This window comes from Lygodium microphyllum, chromosome 15, assembly GCF_053477565.2.
Source record: "Lygodium microphyllum isolate KBCC chromosome 15, Lygodium_microphyllum_v1.1.10, whole genome shotgun sequence".
NCBI lineage: Eukaryota > Viridiplantae > Streptophyta > Polypodiopsida > Schizaeales > Lygodiaceae > Lygodium > Lygodium microphyllum.
The window spans coordinates 47,882,427-47,907,958 of record NC_141149.1 but is presented as its reverse complement, the minus strand read 5'-3'; positions in this window follow the sequence as shown (position 1 = coordinate 47,907,958).

Below are 25,532 nucleotides of genomic sequence, written 5' to 3'. Positions count from 1 at the left end.
GGTTCCTGTATCACTTTGACCATATATGCATAGTGAATGGCTATAAATCCATCGTATTCAGCCTATCCACAGGATACCTAGCTCTGGTAGACCTATGCAAAGTAGGTTCACTCCTAGGTGCTCTCAAAACATCCCTGGTCTTCCTTACCCTAGGTGTAACAATAGAAGGAATACCCAACTCATCATCAATGCTCTGCTCTGAGCCACTAGATTCACCATCCACATACGAGTGACCTGCATTCACATCAAACATGGGCTGATCTACCTTCTCTTTTCCTTTTCGTGATACCTGCATACCACTATCTGCATTGCTTTGAGAAGATTCTCCTAATCTCAATCTGCCTGTCCATGGCGAAGAATGTCAACCACTGCTAGAGGACGCTCCAGGTCCACTAATATCTTGTGACTGCTGCTGTGAATTCTGTGCAGCATTACCATTTTGTGCATCTACATTATCAATCACATTTACTGGTTTATACCAGCTATTCATCTCATCAAAAACAACATCTCTACTCACTGTAAACTTACAAGTAGAAGGGTTATAGCATCTATACCCTTTTTGTTACAAAGAGTAACCAATAAAGATGCACTTCTCAGCTTTTGGATCCAACTTGGATCTCAACTCATCTGGCACATGAACATAGGCAATGCAACCAAAAATCTTCAGATGAGAAATATCTGGTTTCCTACCAGTATACCTCTCCTCTGGAGTCATGCCATGTACTGCTGCAATGGGAGTCCTGTTCATTATGTAGACTGCTGTAGCAACTGCTTCAGCCCAGTAAAAATCTGGCAAGTCTTCTTCATTGAGCATGGCACGAGATACCTCTCCAATATGCCTGTTTTTCCTTTCTGCAATTCCATTTTGTTGTGGGGTATGACTGCATGAATATTGTTGCTTTATGCCATGCTCCTGTAGGAACCTTGCAAACTCATTTGAGAGGTACTCTCCCCCTCCATCTGACCTTAGGCATTTTATTTGCAGGCCTGTTTCTTTTTCAACCATAGCTTTAAGAGTTTTGAAATGCCCAAAAACTTCACTTTTCTTTTTCATAAAGTACACCCAAACTTTTCTGCTATAGTCATCAATAAAAGTGACAAAATAATGACAGCCTCCAAGAGATGCAGTTTTAGTAGTCCACACATCAGAGTGGATGAATTCCAATGGCTTCTTACTCTCTTGAACATGTCTAGGAAATGGTTTCCTTGCCTGTTTTCCAAACTGACAGGCTTCACATACCTTATGCATTTCTGCAACCTTGAATTTAGGCAATCCTGCAACAATATTTTGGGCCTCCATTGATTTAAGTCGTTGTACATTAACATGACCAATGCGTTTATGCCAGATATCAATATCAGCAACTACACCGGTCCCATGTGCAAACATTGCTGCACTCAATTCAGACATGTCTACATCCAACGTAAACATTCTGCCCTTCTTCTTTCCTTTTGCTATCAAGCGACCTTTATTTTTCATATCCTCAACAAAGCATCCATGAGGATTAAATCTGACCTGCAAGCCCTGCTCAACCATTTGACCAACAGAAACCAGATTCTTGGTGATATTCAGGACATGAAATACATCGGACAGGTATTTCTTTTTCCCATCCTGCATAGATAAAGGAATTTTTCCAATATGCACAATAGGATGTGCAGTATCATCACCAGTCTCCACAAATCCTGGTTTTTCCATTTTCCTTCTATCCTCCATCCATTCTGCATGACCTGTCATGTGGTTTGATGCACCTGAGTCAACATACCATACATCATTGCTTTCTTCTGCACTTGTCACAGAATTGTTCATGTGCTGCACCATAAACAAATGCTCATTCCTGTCATCACCTTGTCTACTAGAAGATGCATAATTCCCTTGTTGCAATTTTTCATTCATGATGTCATTCTGTTTTTTATAGCAATCTTTAGCCATATGACCCATTTTACCACAGTAGTAGCATTCAACATTGTTGTTTGCATTTTGGCCTCTTTGCCATCCACCACGACCTCTTTGGCTCCCCCTGCCTCTAGAGTTACCACGTCCTCCTCCATAGGACTGGTTTTCTTGAGTCTGCTGCATATTCTGATTTCTACCACGGCCTCCAAATTGGCCTCCTCTACCTCTACCTCTACCTCTACCTCTTCCTCTTCCTGCATTTGAGTAGAAGACAGCTTCTTTTGAAGTTCCACCTGAAGAAGATGCACCACCATTTCTCTACTCCTCAGAAATTAGAAGAGCAATCAACTCCTCAAAATCAAGAAATCTTTCACGGACGGAAATGGATGTTCGAAACTATGCATAATCCTTTCCTAGACCATTCAAGGTCATAGAAACTAAATCATCATCTTCCACTAGAGACCCAATGGAAGCAAGTGCATCTGCAATCTTCTTCACCTTCATATGGTAGTCATTGATGCTCATACTTTCTCTTTGCACATTATGCAACTCTTGCTTGAGTTGCATTTTCCTGGCTTGCGTATTTATACTATACATTTTTGACAAAGTATCCCATGCCTCCTTTGGCGTACTTGCATCCTGAATATGCACAATCATAGAGTCTGAAATACTGATAGATAGCCAGTATATAACTTTCCTGGCTCTCTCATGCCATGCTTTGAATGCCTGCATTTGCTGTTGATTGGGAACATCAGGAAGAACTGGTTCTTCTTCATTTCCTCCAACAAATTTCCAATATCCTTTTCCCATAAGGAAATTCGTCATTCTAAACTTCTATGCTTGGAAGTTGTTCTTGTCAAGCTTTTCAGTTACAATCTGTGAAAGAGAATCAGACGCCATTACAAAATACTGCAAAAAATTCTGTCACTGCAGAGAACACAGCTTCAGTCTCACAAGGGCAAATCTGTAGAACAGTGGCTGCACAGCATAAAATCGGGCCTTTTCCTGAGTGCATGCAGAAAACTTCCGCCTCCAAAACAGGCCCCGAAATGGCCTCAAATCAAAAAAGCAGGGTATACTGCCCTCTTGCTTCACCGCGAAGGGTGTCTCAACCTAAGACAATGCACTCTTGCAATTTCCGGCTGTGCTACTTGCAGAGACTTGCTCCCAAAACAGAAGAATGAAAGAAACACTGGTCCTCTTACCAGAACAGCGTGAACTTGGCTTGCTTTCTTGAGCTCCTTACCACGAACAAGGCTCTGATACCATGTCAAGATTGTGGGAGAGAAGGAAGGAGTCTCACTTGTAGCTTTCTTGCTTGCACAATGGGGAAATACACACAAAGGTGGAGGCTGAAAACAGTTTTTCTCTTCTTAGTTGTGTAAGCCAAAAAGAAGTTTGGTACATAGAAATAGAAGAACCCTATATATGGGTCTCAAACCAAACTCAACTAACTAAGGTGGCATACTAACTGAGCCACGAACTAGAGTAGATAAGGGTAGCTGTCATCTAGCTATTATTCATGGGCGGTGTACCAACCGCATCTACAACTGACAAGTCAGTGACATAAATGCACAACAGTCACCCTGGCATATCACGAGTGGAGCTCGATATCTCAACAAGAGCTAAATACTTTGGAGTCCTCAATTCTCCTATTCACCCTCCCATGTGGGAGATGTAAAATATTTGAAGCTTCTCCCAAGCTATAAAAAGCAAGAGTTTTTGAAATGTAGAGACCTTATTGAGTGGAATGAATCCAAGGATTTCTCTATAACAGAGACCTATTGAAAGATCCTAAAGAATTAAGGGCTTCTTGAAACCCATCTTTTGTCTTCTCTTTGTTTAATTTGTAACTATTCTAAAAACCTCTCCTTTGCACAAGAGTTTTGATAACCCTATTTCCTTTTTTGTGTAATCATTTTTATGGTTTTTGCCAAAGATGATGTATTGCATGATGTGATTATATCTTTAAGCTTGAATTTATGCTAAATTTATATGTAAAACCATTGAAAGGCCTCTAATAAATTGTTTGATTTGACTCTTCCTTCTCTTCTATGTCTACTTCAAAAGATCCTAGCCACTTGATATTGTATTCAAGTTGAATACTAAATGACATTGAATCATTGCAATGACTTAATGAAAGTGGGTGTGGTTCCTTTTTCTCGAATGCTCCCAGCATTCAATCCTGGATCATTCGCGACTTGGCCAGATCCCAATAATCTCAAACAAGATCATGTAAGCAAATGTTCTTGGTAGGTTAACTTATTTAGACTTGCTCTTTCCCTTGGGTTTTACCTTATGGTATCTTAACCCTAACTCAAAGCACTAATTGATCAACCAAGGCAATAGACAAGCCTTATTCGCAACCCAACCAAGGGTCTTTTATTCTTCCAGTTCTTTACTCATCTCCCTCTAACCAAGTTCAGTTAACACACTTGGCAATGCAAGACTTTTCATCTAGTCCTTTAGGATACAGCCTAGATGCATGCGTCCCTTCCATCTCTCTTAGTGCGGTACTATGCAGAATTTTTTGATCTGACTCATCTCACTCACACTTGGGATTCTTATTGCATTAATACAATCCATGATCTTTAACTCTTTTCACATTTAGTCAATGAGCAATTAATCCTAATGTGCAAGTACTTGTATGGCCTAAGTTTCCCTGCATCAGTGCAAATACATCCTGTGAATAGAAATTATCATTTCATGTGTTTAGTTTAATCACGAATGCAAATCATGATTTTTATTGGTTAATTTAAGCATTGCTCTACGCGAAGCTCTATCATTTTATGTAAAATTTTATGAAAACATTATCATTTCATGTGCGTGAATCCATACAGAATCCATTCTATTTGTCCACTTGACTCCCATGCAATCATTCTGTATTTGCAATATTTCGTGCAACAATATTTCATCATGTACTAGGCTATTCAATCCCATAACATATAGACATAATGCCTCGTAATACACACATAGGGAAGCACCTCTCGGCTGATTGCCGCAGCTCCACTGCGACTCTCCTACACCTCGGGGATTGGCCCCAAGATGCATCACTGACACATATAACCTTCGCACAAACTCCACTCTTTCATAATTCAGTGTTCCAAGAGATTTTGATTTTCCTCACAACACTTTCCCAACGAAAGCACCCGTCTCAACGTGTAGCTTAGGTTTCCTGTCCTCTCAGCGTCGGTCAAAATTTATCAATCAATTGCAATGCATTCCAAGAGATACCACATGGCATGCTTGATGCAAGGTGTATGACAATTGTGCACAACCATTTTATTATTAAAAAACCCAGCCATGTGAGGTGCAAAAAATAGCCCTTTCATGAATTTTAACTAAGTGTTACGTGATACGCTGCTTTAGGGACTAGCACTGGAACTTCCGTGCTACTAGTCGCCTATATTTAATTATGGAACGATCTCTAAATGCTATGCACAAAGAGGAAAATACAAATATGTATATTTTCAATAATTAGATCATCGCACAAACTTCCTCCCCCCCTCACTGTTTAGGTGTTGCTGCAATGCATAGGTGTACATGGTTGTTTTGTATCATTTTTGTATGTAAAAAGCAATAAACACGGACTATAACACAAAGGACAAGGCCAAACTGATGCTTGACCTCATGCTTTAACCTTGTCAAACATTCATACACATAAATCTTATTTTTTCATATTTTTTTAGCACGAAAATCCTAATTTTCCTTATTTTTGCTATTTTTTCTATTTATTATTCATGGAAAATAGGTATTTTGTATTTATTTGTATTGGCTTATTATTTTGACTGAAAATTAACATTTTCTCTGATCTTATCCCATTTTTACTCCTTTTTTCCAACTCAAATTCGAAAAAAACCACTAATTTTCATTAAAAATACCATTTTGCGGGTTTTAAAGATTTAATAACGACTCTAAATCATCACGGGTTTTGCATTTTTGTAATTACAGCCCTCACACATAATGCAAACAAGGTTCAAACAAAAATTCATTGTATATGAACAACATTTGGACCATGAAACACCTAAAATAAGCAAATTTCTTCATAAAATTAGAGCATACCGCGTGTCTTGTGTGTTGCGGGTTTTTTAATAATTATTCTGAGCAGCCCATGGACCGACCAGCAACCATTCTTCAGTGCTAAACCTCTTTCCTCAGCCTCCTCTTCATCTTGAAGCAATCCGATCACAGTCGCACAAACATTCTTCAGTCCCTCTTCTTCTTGATTTCTTACACATGAATTGCCTCTATGCAGGAGAGAGAGAGAGGAGGGAGAAATATTAAAAATCAAAATTTCATTCCCTTCATCATATTGCATGTGGTTACCATCAAAATCATGCCCTCTTTAGGTAACCCATGCAGTTTGCATATTTCCTTGATGAATAATCTTGCGATTTTTGAAGCTTTATAGCTTGTCTTGACAGGGATGAGATGTGCGACCTTGGTGAGCATATCCACTACAACCATAATAGAGTTATATCCTCCCTGAACTTGGGATAGGCTAACAATGAAGTCCATACTAATGAACTCCCATTTCATTTGGGGAATATCAAGTGGTTGTAATTTCCCAAGATTTTTGACATGTTCTGTCTTAATGCGTTGACAAGACAAACATTCCGTGACATATTTCAGGAGGTCACCCTTGAGCCTTTCCCAATAATAGCTCTTTCTGACTGCATTAAGGATCTTGGCATAGCCAAGATGTCCTGGGAAAGGGGAGTCATGGGCTTCCCACAGTATCTTCTGCTTGAGAGTTTGGCTTGCAGGGATACATAATCTTGTCCTAAAGTAGACAAGCCCACTACTGATAGAGAATTCTTGATACTTCGACTTTAGCTTCGGGTCTTGATCCTTGATGGGGATCTCCCTTAGCATTTTCTAATAAACTGGGTCATGATATGCCTCATCTTTTGCTAGCTCAAGGATCGGGTTGTTTGGCATTGATACCTTTGTGGCTAGAGAGCTTGCTGTTGATGGATCTTGTAAAATAAGAGAATTTAGGAATGCCTTGCGACTGAGTGCATCGACAACTACTTTCTCTTTTCCAGGCCTATATTTGATTTTAAAATCATATTCTTCTAGAACTTCGACCCATCGACGTTGCCTCATATTGAGCTCATTCTGGGTGAAGATCCATTTAAGACTCTTGTGGTCCATTACTAAGGAAAATTTTTTACCTAGCAAGTAATGCCTCCAAATTTTGAGGGCATGAATGACAGCCAACAGCTCCAAACTGTGGGTAGCATAATTCCTTTCATGGCTCTTCAACTTTCTTAAAGAATATGCTACAGAATGACCTTCTTGCATAAGTACACATCCTAAAGCAAGTTCCCTAGCATCAGTTACCACTTCAAACTCCTTACTAAGATCAGGAAGTTTCAGGATGGGTGCTGATACTAAGCTTTGCTTTAGTTTGTCAAAGCTGGTCTCTTCGGCAGGTGACCATACAATTGCTACTTGCTTCTTCAGTAGATCAGTCAGAGGTGCTACAATCAAAGCATAATCTTTGATGAAAATCCTGTACCATCTTGTCAACCCTAGAAAACTACATATTTGACAGAAGTTGGTGTTGGCCATTCCAGAACGTCTCTGACTTTAGTTGGATCTATTGAAATTCCTTCTGCTGATACAATGAATCCCAGATATTCAATCTATCGCTTGAAAAATGCACACTTTTTCTTCTTGGCATGAAGCTTGTGTGCTCTCATTGTTTCAAGAACAATGCGAAGCTAGGGTTCATGATCTTTTTCTTGTTTAGAGTAAACTAGAGTATCGTCAAAGAAGACGAGTACGAAGTCATCAAGATAGGGCCTAAAGATATCTTGCATTAACCTGTTGAAGGTAGTAGAAGCATTCGTTAGCCTAAATGACATCACTAGGAATTCGAAGTGTCCATACCTTGTACTGAATGTAGTTTTCGGGATATCTTCTTCCTTGATCCTTATCTAATAATATCCAGATCTGAGATCTATCTTGGAGAAGATCTTTGCTCCTTAAAGACGGTCAAGTAATTCATCTATTCTTGGAATGGGGTATTTATTTTTTACGGTTGATTGATTCAACCCTCTGTAGTCAATTCATAGACAAAGCATTCCATCTTTCTTCTTTTGGAACAGTAGTGGATCTCCCCATGGTGAACTACTGGGACAGATGTAGCCTTGGTCTAATAGTTTCTTGAGCTGCTCTTTCAGTTTGATAGCCTCTCGAATGGATATCTTATACGGCCTCTTTGCGACTAGTGCAGCTCCTGGCGCTAGTTTGATTTCGTGGTCAACTTCCCTTTGAGGAGGAAGTTCTGTCAGATCTTCAAGAAATACGTCTGTGTATTCCTTTAACCATGAAGGTTCTTCCCCAGATTCATGATTCTACTCTAGCTTATTCAGTATAATCAGATAGACAGGTAGGCCCTTTCTAACACCTTTTATTATTCGTGTTGCTTTGCCAGCTGTATTTTTGGCTTACCAGCCTCTCCTTGAGTTGTGACTAGTTCCCCTTCAGAATTTCGGAAGGAGACTTGGCCCTTCCCACAGTGGATGTGGGCATCATTGTTGAGATGACAAGATCAACACATGCAAACATTAATGATGGACCGCCTGGTTAGATGGGTCCACAAGTCTACACTTAGCACGTCAGTGGTCATTATGACTCTCACATGGCCACTGACTCATTACTTATTATATTTAGATTGTTACACCTATTTACAGCTTGCATAGTTATAGCACAGTTGACTAGTGTAGTTGGTTATGCATTGTTTGACTTAGTAGATCACTTTCCTTTATGTTGTATCTTATCTATACTTTGTGTACATTGTAAAGTGTGTGGAAGAAGAAGAAAAAAATAGTAAGAAAACGTTTTGGCCTCCATCTTTCTTCTTGTCTCTTGAGTGAGCTTCTCCTTGTGCATTCTGTGTGTGTTTGGCGCTGCAGCTCAAGCAAGTCCCCCCACCACGTGGCTTGTCATGCAGATATTGGGCATGAGGAAGAATAAAATATACTTGCAAGCCCCTCAGTAAATGGTATGGGTGCAATATTTTCACACAAAATGCAAGGGCCACAACAAGTCACCGGCTGGAAATGCGGTGGATGCTAGATTGGTGGTGACCAAAGTGCAGAATGCAAGCAGTCAGGAGAAAGATAGCCCCACAAAGGTATGGATGCAAAAAGTGCAGAATGCAAGCAGTCAGGAGAAAGATAGCCCCGCAAAGGTATGGATGCAAAAAGTACCAACAAAAGAGAAACCAAAAGAAGAACAATTGGAAAGAGCAAAGGAGATGGAAGTAGTGGCGGATCAGGCCACGGAAACTACCCAAGAAGCACAAGTGGAAGCCCAAGGCCCCATGGAGATTACTGCCAAACAACTGGAGAAAGAACTGAAGCATGGGGGGCAGTTGAGGCTGTGCATGATGAGGCTCATTGAAGAGTAACCAGTGATTCAACAGATCATCTGGAAAATAGGAGATGATAGGGTCCGAGAAGTCCTGGACAAGTTGCAAGATATCATGCCCACGCATGCCGACAATCTGCCTTCAAGTTTACCGCCTCGTAGGAGTGTTGACCACCGAATCTATCTCTTGCTAGAAGTACAGCCTCCAGCTAGGCCAGCTTATAGGATGAGAAAAATGGAGCTAGTGGAACTAAAGAAACAACTGGGAGAGATGGAGGCCTCGAGTCACATTCAGCCTAGTAGATCACCTTATGGTGCTCTAGTCCTATTTGTTAAGAAAAAGGATGGGTCTCTTCGCCTATGTATGGATTACAAGGCCCTCAACAAATCCACAGTGAGAAATAGGTACCCAGTTCCGGTGGTAGATGAGTTGCTGGATTGGCTGCAAGGAGCACGATACTTCAGTAGAATCGACTTAAGGTCAGGGTACCACCAAATCAGAATAGCAGAAGAAGATGAAGTAAAGACGGCTTTTAGAAGCCGATATGGAAGTTATGAGTGGTTGGTCATGCCAGAAGGGGTCACAAATGCATCATCAACTTTTTATGAGCTCATGGACAAGATATTCATTGATTATCTGGATGACTTTGTGATCATTTACATTGATGATGTGCTTATCTATAGCAGAACATTGAAAGAGCATGTAAAGCACCTGGAGAAGGTCTTTGCTCGGACTTCGGGCCAATCAATTATTTGTCAAGCCAGAAAAATGAGAGTTTCTTGTACAAGAGATTGAATTTTTGGGCTATCTGGTCAAAGAAAATGGCATTGCCATAAATCCTAAGAAAGTACAAGCAGTGAAGAACTGGGAGGCTCCCCGCAAAGTGAGTCAAGTGAGGGAGTTTTTAGGATTTACAGTCTTTTCCCGAAGGTTTATTCAGGGATACAGCAAGATTACAGCCCTGCTGATAGATCTGACCTCTAACTCAACCACGTTCCAGTGGATGGAGTGAGAACAATAGGCCTTTGAGTAGCTGAAGAGCATGATGATTCAAGCCCCAGCATTGAAGATGACCGATCTCTCACGCCCGTTTAAGGTCCACACGGATGCATCAAGTTATGCCATAGGAGGTGTGCTCATGCAAGATGGGCATCCTGTATGCTATGAATCAAAGAAGCTAGACCCAACTGAGAGAAGGTGGGCGACTCACGAGAAGGAGATGTATGCGATGGTACATTGCTTGAGGAAGTGGAGGCATTATGTTCAAGATAAGCCAACCAAAGTCTATATAGACAACATTTCTCTCAAGTACTTCCAAACACAGCCAAAGTTATCACTGAAGCAGGCCCGATGGCAAGACTTTTTAGCAGAATTTGACATAGAAATCATTCACAAACTCGACTCCCCCAAAAAAATGCCAAATGTTTTAAGTCGACAAGCAGAACTTCAAGCCATCACAGTCGCAGAAGGTAGATTTGGGGCATGTATGAAGTCAGGAATGGGCTCATCTACTACCAAGGATCCATGTATGTACCAAAGAATGGCATCATGGGGCATGTATGAAGTCAGGGCTCATCTACTACCAAGGAGCCATGTATGTACCAAAGAATGACAAACTCAGGAATCAAATATTATGGGAATGTCATGATAGTCCCATTGGGGGGCATTCTGGTCAAATAAGGACCTTTGATCGCCTCAAGAGATTTTTCTACTGGCCCAAGATGTGGGAGGATGTCACCGAATATGTCCACACCTACCCGACTTGTCAAATGGTGAAGGCGCAAAGGATGAAGCTAGCAGGAGAACTTCAATAGATGCTGATTCCATCCCGACCATGGGATGTGGTAAGTATGGATTTCATCACAGATTTGCCTAAGTCTCATGGATGCACAGCAATCTTCTTGGTGGTGTACTACCTCTCCAAATAGGCTCACTTCATTGCTATTGAGCCACCGATCACTGCACCAAAGGTGGCCAAGTTATTCTTTTCCAGGGTCTTCAAGTATCATGGGTTGCCTCTAGCCATTGTATCCGATCATGATCCCCGCTTCCTTAGCAACATGTGGCGGGAGTTCTTCAAGTTGATGGATACTCAGCTTCGTTTCTCTTTGGCTTTCCATCCTTAGACAGATGGCCAAACAGAGAGACTCAACCAAGGCATTGAAGACTACATCCGCAGTTATGTCAGAGCCAGATCAGAAGGATTGGGCGCAGTATCTCAACATCCTGGAGTTTCACTATAATGCCACCTTACATAGTTCCACTGGTTTCAACCCCTTTGAGATAGCAACAGGTGAAGAAGTGATCAGAAGGATTGGGCATAGTATCTCGACATCCTAGAGTTTCACTATAATTCCACCTTACATAGTTCCACTGGTTTCACCCCCTTTGAGGTAGCAACAAGTAAAGAAGTGATCACCCCTCTGGGCTTAGCAGCAGGTAAATAGTATGTAGAAGACCCAGATGCCGAAGAATTCCTACTCAAATGGAAACAACAAATGCTGGTGGCCCAAGAAAGTATCTGCAACAACAAGCTCCTCATAGCAAAGAGATATAATGCCAAAAGAAAAAAGCATGTGGAGTTCTTCCCCGGCGATTTGGTGCTGGTCCGCTCCAAGAACATCGACTTACCCCCAAAAACCTCACCCCTAAATTCAACAACAGGTACTATGGGCCATACAAAGTCATCGCCTGGCTCAACGACATCACGTACAAGATCCAGCTGCCACCGAATGTATTAATCCATGATGCTTTCCATGTTCAACTACTCCGGCGATTCCATGCAGATACCCGATTTGGGCGACAACGATCACTTTCCGCACAACTTGCTCAGCTTCCCCGGAGATCATTCTGGAGATGCGCTTTATCGACAAACACCCAGATTTTCACATCAAATGGAAGAATCAACCTATGAAAGAAGCTTCATGGGTGGCAGAACCACTGGTCATCGAGCATGCTTGCGAGCTTCTACTCCAATTCTACAATGAGCAAGAAAACCCGGATTTGTATTATCCGCCTTTACCCCAGGAGTGATCATTTGCCTCACAAGTTGTAAGTGAGAAGTGAGCAGACAAAAGTGTTGATTTTTCATCAAAAAGTCCTTGACTCCACATTGGTAATCGAGTCAGTAGGCAAGGCAAATTTAGGTCTAGGAATGTCTATTTTCTATTCAAATAAACAAAAACCTTATCTCACACTTGTATCAAGTCCTTGGATAAGACACTTAGCGGGTTTAGACATTGATCTACTCACTAGGAATGGATTAAGACCCCCGAATTTTGAGTCAACAAGTCCCACTCTCGCTCAATGAGGACATTGAGCTTCCTCGTGGGGGGGGGGGGGGGGGGGTGTGGTGCATGAGGGGGGATAAGCGCACAAACATTGTAACCAACATTTTCATCTCGCATTTCCTGGGTGTTCCCCCTCCACTCGGGCCTTGCGCCAACATAACACGAGTGTTATTTCTTGCAATCGCAAATCTTTCTTGAAATCTAGTTTCTTTCTAAGCAAATTGCCTTCTTGTAAGCTAAAGGTGGGGAAAGACTACGGGGGATCACGATGAGAACTGTGGGTGACGAACTCAAAGTGGAAAGTTGCACGCTACGCACGTCTTGTGTGTTATCTGCAAACAGGTTGCAAATTACATGTACTATTGAGCAATCAGTGAAAAAGGTTGCTTGGTGTATTGTTGTGTACATATTGTGAAAGATTGCAGAAGACTAGCTTGCTATGTTGTATCCTTATTTGTGATAATGGAAGAGAACAGTGAAAATCCAATTATTGAGAAGCTCGACAAGAACAACTACCCTTCATGGAAGTTTCGTGTGACAAACTTCCTTATTGGAAAGGGCCTTTATGATTTTGTCTTAGGTGAAAAAAATGAGCTAGAGCTGGGTATCCCTCCGACTGCAGATGAGTTAAAGGCATGGAAAGAGTGGAATGCAAAAGATAAGAAAGTGATGTGTTGGCTATCTGCAGTAATTGATAATACTATGCTGGGACATATCAGGAATGCAGAAACTTCACATGCAGCTTGGACGATTTTTGAGAGTATGTTTTCAGTAAACACAAAGGCACGAAAGATTCAAGTCAAGCAAGAGTGAATGCCTTGAAGAAAAGGAAAATGTCTATCAATGAGTATGTGTTGAAGGTGAGGAGCATTGCAGATGCTTTAGCAGCAATTGATGCAATGCCAGATGATGATGATTTGGTTTCATCCACTCTGAGTGGCCTTAACAATGAGAAGGCATGTAAATCATTTGTTACTTCAGTATATGTACGGAAGCCATTTCCAGATTTTAATGAGCTAATCTCTCTCATGATTACTAAAGAGATCAATATGCAGGGTGATTCGTCTGAAAGAAATGGTGAATAGGTCCAAGCATTTTACTCGAGTTCAGGAAGGGGACATGGTAGATCCTCTTCAAGAGGCCGTGGTATGGGACGTGCTAGCGATAACCAACAAAACAGGTTCAATTAACAGTTTGGTGAGATTCAAGTTTCTAGAGGCAGAGGAAACTTTAGAGGTAGGGGGATCTCTAGAGGAAGAGGTGGATGGCAGAACAGAGGTTCTAACAACTCTGGTATTGTGTGTCACTATTGTGGCAAAATAGGTCATATTGCAGCCCAATGTTATGCTAAGAAAGATGATATTCGCAGTGGTAAGTTGCAGCAAGGAAACTATGCATCGTCTTCATGACAGAATGAAGACAAAAATGAACGTTTGTTTGTGTTATGCAGCATATGATGAATGCTATTACAGGAAAGGGAACACATGATGATGTTTGGTATGTTGATTCAAGTGCATCCAATCATATGACCAGCCATACAGAATGGTTTGGAGAGATGCAGGATTTGCAAAATACAGGTTATGTGTAGACGGGTGATGATTCATGCCACCCAATTTCACACATTAAAAAAGTTTTCTTGTCCTTGCATGATGGTAAGACAATGAGTCTTTTAGATGTATTACATGTGCCATCTATTACAAAGAACTTGGTCTCAATCGATCAGATGGTAGAGCAAGGGCTGCAAGTCAGATTTAATGCAAAGGGATGCTTTGTAGAAGACTTCAATGACAAGTGCAGGTTGGTTGCAAAGGGAAGTAGAGTTGGACGTATGTTTACTCTGGATGCTAGAATTTCTACTATGAATGCTGTTATGTATGCTAAAGGAAAAGGTGTTGTTGCATATATTGAACTTTGGCACAAACACATTGGACATGCAAATGTACAATGACTGAAATTAATGCAGTCCAAAGGGTTGGTTACAGGTTTGCCTACATTTAGAATTGCATAATTTCATAAGGTATGCGAAGCATGTCAATTTGGTAAGCAGGCAAGACAACCCTTTTCACATGACAGAGATGTAAGCATAAATATCCTTGATGTTGTGCATACAGATATTTGGGGGCCTACACAAAATGTATCTCTTGGAGGCAGTTCATACTTTGTCACATTCATTGATGATTGTTCTAGAAAGCTGTGGATATATTTTATGAAGGAAAAGAGTGAAATATTTGAGCACTTTAGAACTTTCAAGGCTACAATTGAAAGAGAAACAGGCTTGAAAGTAAAGTGCTTGAGGTCAGATGGAGGGGGAGAATACCTCTCGAATGAGTTCAGTGATTTTCTGAGGTCTCATGGGATAAAGAGACAGTTCACATGCAGGTATACCCCACAGCAAAATGGGGTTGCAGAAAGGAAAAACATGCATATTTCAGAAGTTGCACGCACCTTGATGGCTGAAAAGAATATACCTAAGCATTTTTTGTCTGAGGTTGTTCATACTGCTATTTATATTATGAACAAAAATCCCACAGCTGCAGTTCATGGTATGACCCCCGAAGAATGTTTTACAGGTAAGGAGCCTGATGTCTCACACTTGAAAGTGTTTGGCTGTATTGCATATGTTCATGTGCCAGATGAATTGCGGAAGAAACTGGATCCAAAGGCTAAAAAGTGTGTCTTTGTTGGATACTCTTTAGAACAAAAAGGGTATCGTTGTTATAACCCTATCACATGTAAGTTCAGAGTGAGTAGGGATGTCATCTTTGATGAAATGAGCAATTGGTATGCATCTAGTGGTGATGCATTGGATGATGATGATGATCATGACACTCATGTGCAGGCTGAAAAGCAAGAACCACAGACTCTTAGTGGACCAGAGAAATGATCTGGTAGTCCTTGGTCTGGGAGACTAAGGAGTAGCTCTACATCTTCAGGTGTATCTAGTAGCACTACAGGTAAAGACAAAGAAAAGAATAAAGTGTCAGATGGCATTGATGCAGTTCTTGATAGAGACTCCAGTGGCTCAGAGAGCTTGGATGATGAGCTTGGAATTACTTCAGTGAGGACTCTAGGTGTGCAAAGAGCACGCGTCAATGCAAAGACTCCATTGAGTGATCCGGTGGTACATAGATCTAGGAGGGTCAGATACCCTATTAAAAGATTTGGTTTTGAAGGTTATGCAGCTCATCATTATGCTTATATGGTGAAACTAGTTGAGGATATTGACCCCACTTGTTTTGAGGATGATGTTGGTCATGCTCATTGGGATGCAACAATGGATGAGGAGATGGCTGCATTAGAAGTCAATAAGACTTGGGATTTGGTACCCTTACCTAAGGGTAAGAAATCCATTGGCTGTAAGTGGATTTACAAAGTCAAGCATAATGCAGATGGTTCAGTTAGCAGGTATAAAGCTAGGCTGGTTGCAAAAGGCTATGCTCAAACATATGGAATAGATTATGAAGAGACATTCAGTCCAATTGCTAGGATGGCAACTTTTAGATGTGTGATTGCCTTGGCAGCAACCAAAGGTTGGAGTTTGCAGCAAATGGATGTTAAGAATGCATTCTTGCATGGTGAATTGCAAGAAGAAGTGTATATGGAGCAGCCAGCAGTTTATGAGGATTTAGAGCATCTCACATATGTGTGTAGGTTAAAGAAGGCGCTCTATGGGCTGAAGCAAGCACCTAAAGCACGGTCTGACAAGATTGGAGAGTATCTTGTCAATATTGGATTTTATATTTTTGATGCTGATCACTCACTTTATGTGAGAAAGGGAGATCCAAGTTTGGTCATCATAGTCATCTATATGGATGACTTGATTATTATAGGTGACAGTGACAATGGGATTGCTGAAGTTAAGGACTTCTTGAAGAAGAAGTTTGAGATAAAAGATTTGGGTGAGTTGAGATACTTTCTTGGCATTGAGGTGATTAGATGTGATGATGGTATATGGCTATCCCAAAGACAGTATGGCTTGGATATGTTGTCCAAGTATGGTATGACAGCATGCAAACCACTTTCAGTCCCATTGGAGCAGAATGTAAAGTTGAGTGCTGATATTGGGGAAGAGATAGAAGACCCTACTATGTTCAGGAGAATAGTGGGGAGTTTGATCTACATGACCATTACAAGGCCAAACTTGAGCTACGTTGTTGGGCTTGTGAGTCAGTTTATGCAAGTACCTAGAAATCCACATTTGGATGCAGTCATACGCATATTGAGATATGTGAAGTCCACATTACATTATGGACTTTTCTATGAGGCAAGTACAGATATACAGGTGTTTGGATACAAAAATGCAGATTGGGCTGGTAGTATGTCTGGATAGAAGATCTACCAACGAATACATGTTCTCTTTTGGTAGTGTAGCAGTTACTTGGAGCAGCAAAAAGCAATCTACAATTGCTTTGTTGAGTACAGAGGTTGAGTATAGAGGTGCTATTGTTGCAGCATGTGAGGTAGTATGGCTGCAAAAGTTATTGGCTGATTTAGATGTGCATGTGGAAGGTCCAATTGTCATTTATTGTGACAACATGAGCAGTATACAATTGGCTAGAAACCATGTGTTTCATGCCAGGACAAAACATATTGAGGTACACTACCACTTTGTGAGAGAGAAGGTACTAGCAGGTGAGATTGACTTGGTGTATGTCAGCACACAAGATCAGATAGTTGACATCTTCACGAAGGCATTGGGTATAGAGAAGCTTCAAAAGTTTCGAAGCTTACTTGGAGTTGCAGAGATGCAGTTGAGCTTGAGGGGGAGTGTTGAGATGACAAGCTCAATACATGTGGACATTAATGATGGACTGCTTGGTTAGATGGGTCCACACATCTACACTTAGCACATCGGTGGTCATTATGACTCTCACATGGCCATTGACTCATTACTTATTATATTCAGGCTGTTACACCTATTTACAGCTAGCATAGTTATAGCACCAGTCGACTAGTGTAGTCGGTTATGCATTGTTTGACTTAGTAGGCCACTTTCCTTTATGTTGTATCTTGTCTATACTTTGTGTACATTGTAAAGTGTGTGGAAGAAGAAGAAAAAACCAACAAGAAAATTTTTTGGCCTCCATCTCTCTTCTTGTCTCTTGAGTGAGCTTCTCCTTGTGCATTCTGTGTGTGTTTGGTGCCGCAGCTCAAGCAAGTCCCCCCACCATGCGATCCTTGACAATCATTGGGTATTAGCCAATCCATTCCGAGTAAACATTTGTGGACACCTAGGTTCATTACCCTAAATCCCACCGAAGTTAGCTTCCCACCCAGTAGGAATTTCACCTTAGCAGTTTGCCTAGCAGTTTGCCTAGTACAAGAGACCTCACGACCATTTTCTAACTCCAAAAGTAAAGTAGGTGCATCTATTGTGTCTATCCCTAATCTTTTTGCACAGATTTGTGAAATGAAGCAATGTGTACTGCCACAGTCAATGAGAGTTTTGAAGCTTTTACCTTGATAATCTGATGGAGTTTGAATCACCGAGAATTGGCGATTCGTACCCTTCTTGTGAAGAGCAGCGAGAACCGTTGCCCTCTCAATGTCAGCATCCATGGATGGATCTTCTTCATCCTCCAGCTCCTTGTTGGAAACACTGGAGGTTCTTCCTCTGGCCATAACGGTGGTTCCTTGGCCATGAGCGGCTTTATTTTGACCTTGGAATTGCCCTTGGCGATGTCCTGCTACTAAGCTTGGGACATTCCCTCTTGAAGTGTCCGGGCTCGTTACAATGGAAGCAATGTGGGTTGCGGTCATTACTTTGTGTAGTAACAAAGTTGTTGACAGCATTGGCCCTAGCTTTCTTCCTTTGGCCCTGATTCTGACCATGTGCTCTCTTAGTCTGAGCCTTAGACATACCCTTATTCTGATCTCTATAAGGCCAAATCTTGTTGTTTCTTGGTTTGGTCTGTATCTCCTGTATTATTGGAGCAGCTCGAATGAGTGCGTCTTGTAGGTCCATTGGGTGCATTGATTCCAATCGAGTGTTTATGGGTGTGGATTCAACCCAGCGCAGAATTTTGACACCTGTTGTGTCATATCCAGTGGAGGTGTGTACTTTAGGAGTGAAACGAACTTTGAATAATATAACTCAAGGGATAATCCTAACTGCTTCAAGTCATAGAATTCCTTTATCTTTTGTGTGTGGTAGGCAGGTGGCAGATACTTCCCTTGCATAGCTTCCTTAAGCTTATCCCAAGTGACTGTCCCCTCCGAGATCGCTTGGTCTCTGCACCACTGTTTCCATCAAAGTCTTGCTTCGCCTGTAAGCTTAAGTTTGGCGAACATGGCTGGGTTAGCAATTGCAGTTCTTGTTGCCTCAAAATAGTCCTCCATGGACCTCGGCGTCACCTTGAAGAGTCCTTCCCTTGCCATCAAACTGAGGTCGCTTAATTTGTTTGAGAAGGAACTTCTTCTCCTGAACCACAGTTGTATTTAGTGCAGGAGTCAAACTTGGGACCTATGCTTGGGGTTGCGTCTGGACAATAAGATTCTTTATGTTAACATCTCATCAAACGTTTCCCCATATTACATTAATATGACTAGCACAGCTTTTAGCTAAGTGATTTAATCACTTAACACCTTAGCTAACATTTACAATCAGGATAGACAATAGTAAAAATTCTTATTCATTCATGAGGGCATAATCCTTTTGAGTACATTTATTTTGGATAAGTAGGACAAGCTGATTGATACATCAGTTTGAGAAAAATAGGATTATGTTACAATCGGCTACAGGAATGGAATAGTAATATGGAGTGGGGTCATGGATTTTCAAGAAACGATAAGTCATAAGAAACTTGGGGTATCCCTTTCTTTGATATCCATTCTTCTCATAGCTCCCTAATACTTTGATCCTATGCAGAGATCCCCCGGGTCACTTCTTCATAGGCATACTTGTTCTGATTGACTTGTCGATCACTAACATGCAAAGTTTCATTTGCGTGAGCTTCGACAAAGGTGAACAACTTCATGATCTTTAAATCCTCCATCCACTTGATTCTCTTCAAGTTGGTCTGAAGGTACACGAGTCGATGGGCTGCTATGTAGTATATTCCTGAGTCTCCCGTCCATCTCCATTCTGCATATAAGGGTGAAGGATTATAGATGCGGTTCAGAATGTTCATCATGCCAAGCCTCTAATGATAATCTGAAGCATGCATTGCAGTCATGACCATGACTTGGAACACCAAGAACTTGCTCTATGCTTCATGACTCTGCAACCCAGCATCCATAAGTGAGTAAAGAAATGTTTTCAACAGAAAACACTGCTCTATTCCCTTTATTTCCCTCCATTAAGTTCTGTTGTAATCTTTGGATCTTGTTTGTTCGCTCTAATACCAACTGTACCGTGTCCGCTAGTCCGCTTGTAGGACACGTCTTAGCAACCCATCGAGAAGAGGGTCTAGAAAGCTCCGCCTGGCACTCGCAAGGAATGTCATAGGGTTTGTGATCTACGTCCTCCCGAGTCTGCCCCGAGTGGAAGTGCCCGGCCAATCCCACTTATGATCGACCTGAAGTCAAGGTTCCTTTCCTATCAGCAAGAACTCTTGGAAGTAGCTAGCGTCCAACTCCAGATGAACCACTTTGCGTAGGAACAACAGAGTCAAAGTGGATTCGTGCTGCACTTCGTTCATGGAGAATGGAAAACGAGAGGGATGCGAAGCTCAACCTCTCTGCCATAAGGCATAGTCCCATTCCTTTCCCCTAAAACAACATAAATCGGGATTCTAACTCTACCGATGCTAGGTCTTCATAGTCTCGTTATCTCATCTTTTGAGAAAAGTTCCAAGCTAACCAGGACCATCCACCACACTTTCCTTAGTTTTCTTAATTATCTAATTACCTACCACATTATGTTTGACATGCAAAAGCAGCTTCCTTAATTAATCAATTTAAGCACTCATTCCTTCACGTAAATTAGGCACTGACACAAAAACAATGTCAAGCAAGTTTCTTTTTCTCAAATATCTATTCTTTATTTATCATAATTACAGAGTACACCCAATATCATGCCCGAAGGCTATCCCAGCAATCTACAGGATTGCTGCTCCAATTTCCGCCCGTAAACTAGTACACAGGCCTCGAGATCCCATCTCAAGTCATGTCGGCCTCTTATGTGGGATCTGGAGGCCAGGAATTTACAACTAGAGCCTCCCCTGGCACCCAAGCGTCCTCCCGCTCCAAGCAGCACCCACGGAGAGACCTCTCGCGGCCGATTAGGTCCATATACCCGACGCGGCTAACAACCCCCTTAGTGGATAGGGCCAAGCAAACAGTCGCAGGTAACTGTTCTTGCCTCTCCCTCCGGGATTTTAACCTGAAACAATAAGTTTTTTTCCTTGAATTAGTTCCTTGAGCAAAGGAGATCAAATAATGTGCCTAAGTGTACAATCATGAACATTTCGGAGGCCGTTTGTACGACCAACTGCTAAGGTGCGACTCCTTTTTCCCGGATGCTCCCAGCACCCAATCCTGGATCGTTCGCAACTTGACGAGATCCCAATAATCTCAAACAAGATCATGTAAGCAAATGTTCTTGGTAAGTTAACTTATTTTGACTTGCTCTTTCCCTTGGGTTTTACCTTATGGTATCTTAATCCTAACCCAAAGTATAAACTGGTCAACCAAGGCAACAGGCATGCCTTATTCACAACCCAACCAAGGGTCTTTTATTCTTCCAGTTCTAACCAAGTTCAGTTAACACACTTGGAAATGCAATATTCTTCATCTAGGCCTTCAAGATACAGTCTAGATGCATGGGTCCCTTCCGTCTCTCTTGGTGTGGTACTATGCAGAGTTTTCCAATCATCCTTACCCATCATGCACATGGTGCGTTTAGTATATTTGTACATCCTAAACTACCTTTAACTCTCTTCATACCTCGCAACGAATACTTATTCCTAATACACCGGATCACATGTGACTTGTGTATATGAAGTTCTAGGTTTCTATCCATCAGTGCAATTGCATCTTACGAACAGAAACTAACATTTCATGTGTTTCTTTTAATCATGATTGCGAAGCATGAATTCTAAATGACTATTCATGCACTGAACTGGTTTAAAAGCTAGTATTTTATGTGAAATAATGCGAAAACCTTATCATTCTATGTGTGTAAAAGCTATCGTTCTATGGATATAAACTTATGCGAACTCCATACTCTACCATTTCATGCATGCAACCTAGCACTTAGAGTAAACAAAAATCCTAAGACTCGCTCTTGTGCCATGCATGTAGCTAACCCCTTTATTTCTTCCTTGAGAAATAATATAGAATTAATTATAAATCTTAGGATATCTAAAGAACCTGGGTTTGATTCTTGATCGTAGGGGCATTTGTTGTGTTGGTCGCTCCACTTGCCTCTCCCGCATTACGGGTACCATTGGTAGCTTTGGCACTTACGCTTCCCGCAACTCTCTTTTTGGGAGCCATTTACCACGCGGAGTTTGGATAGTCCAGACCTTAACGGCCTTCGAGATGGTAGGCTCGGGAAGCAAAAGAGCATGAGAAGGGGTCCTTCACCGATGAGGGGGTGGCTTGAGAGTGGCTCCTCGAACACGGCTCTCGACACCTTCTCCACTCACCAACTCTCTCCCTCTCTCTCTCTCTTTCTCTCTCTCTTCCTCTTCTTCTTCTTTTCTCCTCCTTCTCTCTCTCTCTCCCTCTTCTTCTTCTTTTCTTCCCTTCTTCTGCTTCTCTCTCTCTCCCTCTTCTTCTTCTTTTCTTCTCTTCTTCTCCTTCTCTCTCTCTCCCTTTTCTTCTTCTTTTCTTCTCTTCTCCTCCTCTCTCTCCCTCTCCTTCTCTTCTTCCTTTTCTCTCTTCTTCTCCTTCTTCTTCTTTTTCTCTTCTTCTCCTTCCCTCTCTCCCTCTCCTTCTCTTCTTCTCTCTCTCTCTTCTTCTCCTTCCCTCTCTCCCTCTTCTTATTCTTTTTCTCTTCTTCTCCTCCTCTCTCTCTCTCTCCTCTTCTTCTCTCTCTCTCTTCTTCTCCATTTTCTTTTTCTCTTCTTCTCCTTCCTCCTTCTTCCTCTTCTTCTTCTTCTTCTCTTCTTCCTCTTCCTCTCTCTTCTCTCCTTCTTCCTCTTCTTCTTCTTCTTTCCTTCTTCTTCCCCTTCTCTCTTCCCACTGATCACCGAGGGGGTCTCAGCTGACGAATGAAGAGGGGGGGTTCTCTAACGGAAGCTCATGGGGGCCGTTGTTGTCGCCACAAAGCTGGGAGGGGAAGGTGATGAACATGAGGGGGGAGGATCTGCCATCTGAATGCCAGGGAGGAGGGGGCACTGTGTTCCATGCAGGGAGGGGGAGCCTCCCCTTTATAGGAGGGAGAGGAGGGTGGCATGGCCGCCACCCCTCCCACCTGGGGACCTGCATACCCCCCCATCCTCCACTTCACTCCCTCTCTCTCTCTCCCTGACGTGCTCTCGGCGGGGAGAGAGAGACATATAAAAAATTTTGCAATAATAATATTTTTTTTCATTAAGGGGGGGGAGGCACCGAGGGGGGTAAAGCACGGGAATATTACATCCATGCAATATATGATCTCCTTGGCATATACAGCACATCCTATCAAACTAATCAGGATAGCATAAAATAGGAGGACTAGCCTCATGCTACTCATGAGAGTCAACTAAAAGCTTGATCTACGTTCTTTGTAGGTCCACTAGCCCAAGCCTTTCTACTGATATCTTAGTAATAATGGCCATCTCTTCTTGGGTACTATGAGCTAAATGAATGACATCATTAGGTTGATATATCTCATCCCCTTGGTCGTCATTCAAACGGATTGCTTATCCCAACTTTCCAATAACTCTTCCTATAGGGAGAATCATGGATTTATGATCATTCAACTCTTCTCTAATTGGACCATTCCATATGTTAATGATATGATCCAAACTAGACAGAGCTTCAAGCCTAGACCCATCACATAGATGCATCTCGGGGCAGCGATCCCTATTGTCAGATGTCGCATTATGGCCTTTAGTCGCATCCTCTTGGGAATCCATCAAAGCATATCCACATGCAATTCTTGGCCCTTCATCTAACACACCAATAGTATTTTTAGGGGTTTTGGGCCTCCAAACCCATCTCATATTCCTTTTCATATTCTTAAAGTGCCTCATCTGCCCACATTGGTCCAATGGACTCGCTGTGGATTTATCACCATTACCAGATGGCCTCACAACCTTATGGCTTCTATTTAGTATAGGTGGACCTTGGGCATGCTGCATCTTCTTCATATGAGATGTCTTCCCTTTCCTTTGTCCACTTTGCAACTGCTTAGCCATAGGAACCATGCTTTTACTAAAGAGAATAGCATCTACTCAAAAGCATGATTCATCTATAAATTGGAAAGGTCTCTCAAGAGTCTTACTAGGAGCATAGCTAGAACCACTCATAGAACGCTCATCTAAGCTTGCAAACCTAATGGTTCTATCAATTCCATCGTCACAACTACCTCTCATGGAAGTGTTGCAAGCCTTGATGGGACTTACTGGGCTGGGAATCTTTTTATCCCCAAGGGGTATATTATCCCTACTATTGCCATTTTCTGCTTGGAGACTTTGGCCACCAAGGTTCCTCTCATAGGCTGCCTTGGTATCAACAAGTGAGCTATGTCCTTGTAGAAATGGTTGGAAGCTAGGATGCACTTGTACTAAGCGGGGAAAACTCCATCAGTTTTCCCAACATCTCTGAATATGTCCCTCATAATCAATGGCATGCATCTTTGCTTCCCTTAATGACTTAGGATTCTGCAATCCCACTTGGATTTGCATGTTAATCTCTAAGCCACTCCAAAAGAGCTCACATAGCACATCACCTGGCAATGCAGTAGCTCTTCTTGGCCAAAGCCTCAGAATATCATCAAAGGCTCTAGCGTATTCTTTAACAGAAGGATAGGACTCTTGCCTAATCTGCATCAACTGCCCTAAAACTTGGGTCATAGGCACCTTCTTCTCATATTCATCTAAAAATCGATCACTCAACTCCTCAAAGGATTTAATAGACCCCCTTGGGAGGCTCCAGTACCATATTCTAGCCTCTCCCTTTAGGGTATTTGAGAATATGAGCATCTGATGAATATCATTAAACCCACTTGCAAGGTAAGTTAGGCCGTATTCTCGTAAATGCACCATCGGATCCTCATTAACCAGCCCTTTGAGATCAACACCACTAGGCCATTAAAATCCTCGTAATCATAACCTAACTCTAGTGTCTTAGGGTCTCCAACCTCTTCCATTTCCACCTTTACTGGTGTAGGGAGGTTAATATTATCCTTAATGTCCCTTTCTGCCAACTCATAAAGTGGTCTAGGGAGACCGATAGCTCTTAGCATGTCATTTCGATCCTTTCTTAGAGGATCTTCCATAATTGCCCCTTCCTAGGTAGTTACATGATGGCCTTATCTAGGAGCTTCTTCCCCTCATCAAAAGCAAAATTATCCTTAGCACTTAGGACCTTGGGACTGTGTCTTTTAAGCAAAGGTTTTCCCTTTACATCTAGGGCTTCTAACATCCTTGTGATACTTAAAATTTTGGCATGATGCCCCACCAAATGGGATGTTTCAGCCATAACTGCACTCCACTGTGTGTTGAATTTTTCCCATGGCACTACGGCTTTAGCATAATCACTTGTTGATGCCATGACTGCCATAGCTTTCAACATACTTATTCCATGCCCTCTAGGTTGATGGATGGTTATACATGATTTCTCTTGGGTAGAGACCACACCAAGGCAAACCTCAGCCCATGCCATCGCATTAGAGGATGGGGTAACCACTAACTGGTTACTCTTCTCATCACCTAAATTCTCTTCTGTAGAGGACTCATGCTCTACATAACTAACTAAGTCCATCTGTAAGTTTTGTACAGGGAAAGCCAAGGTTTTCCATCCTTGAACAAACCCCATTTTATGGTTAGCTTAGCATACTCCTAATGGAAATTATAAACTTAGGTCCCTTTACAAC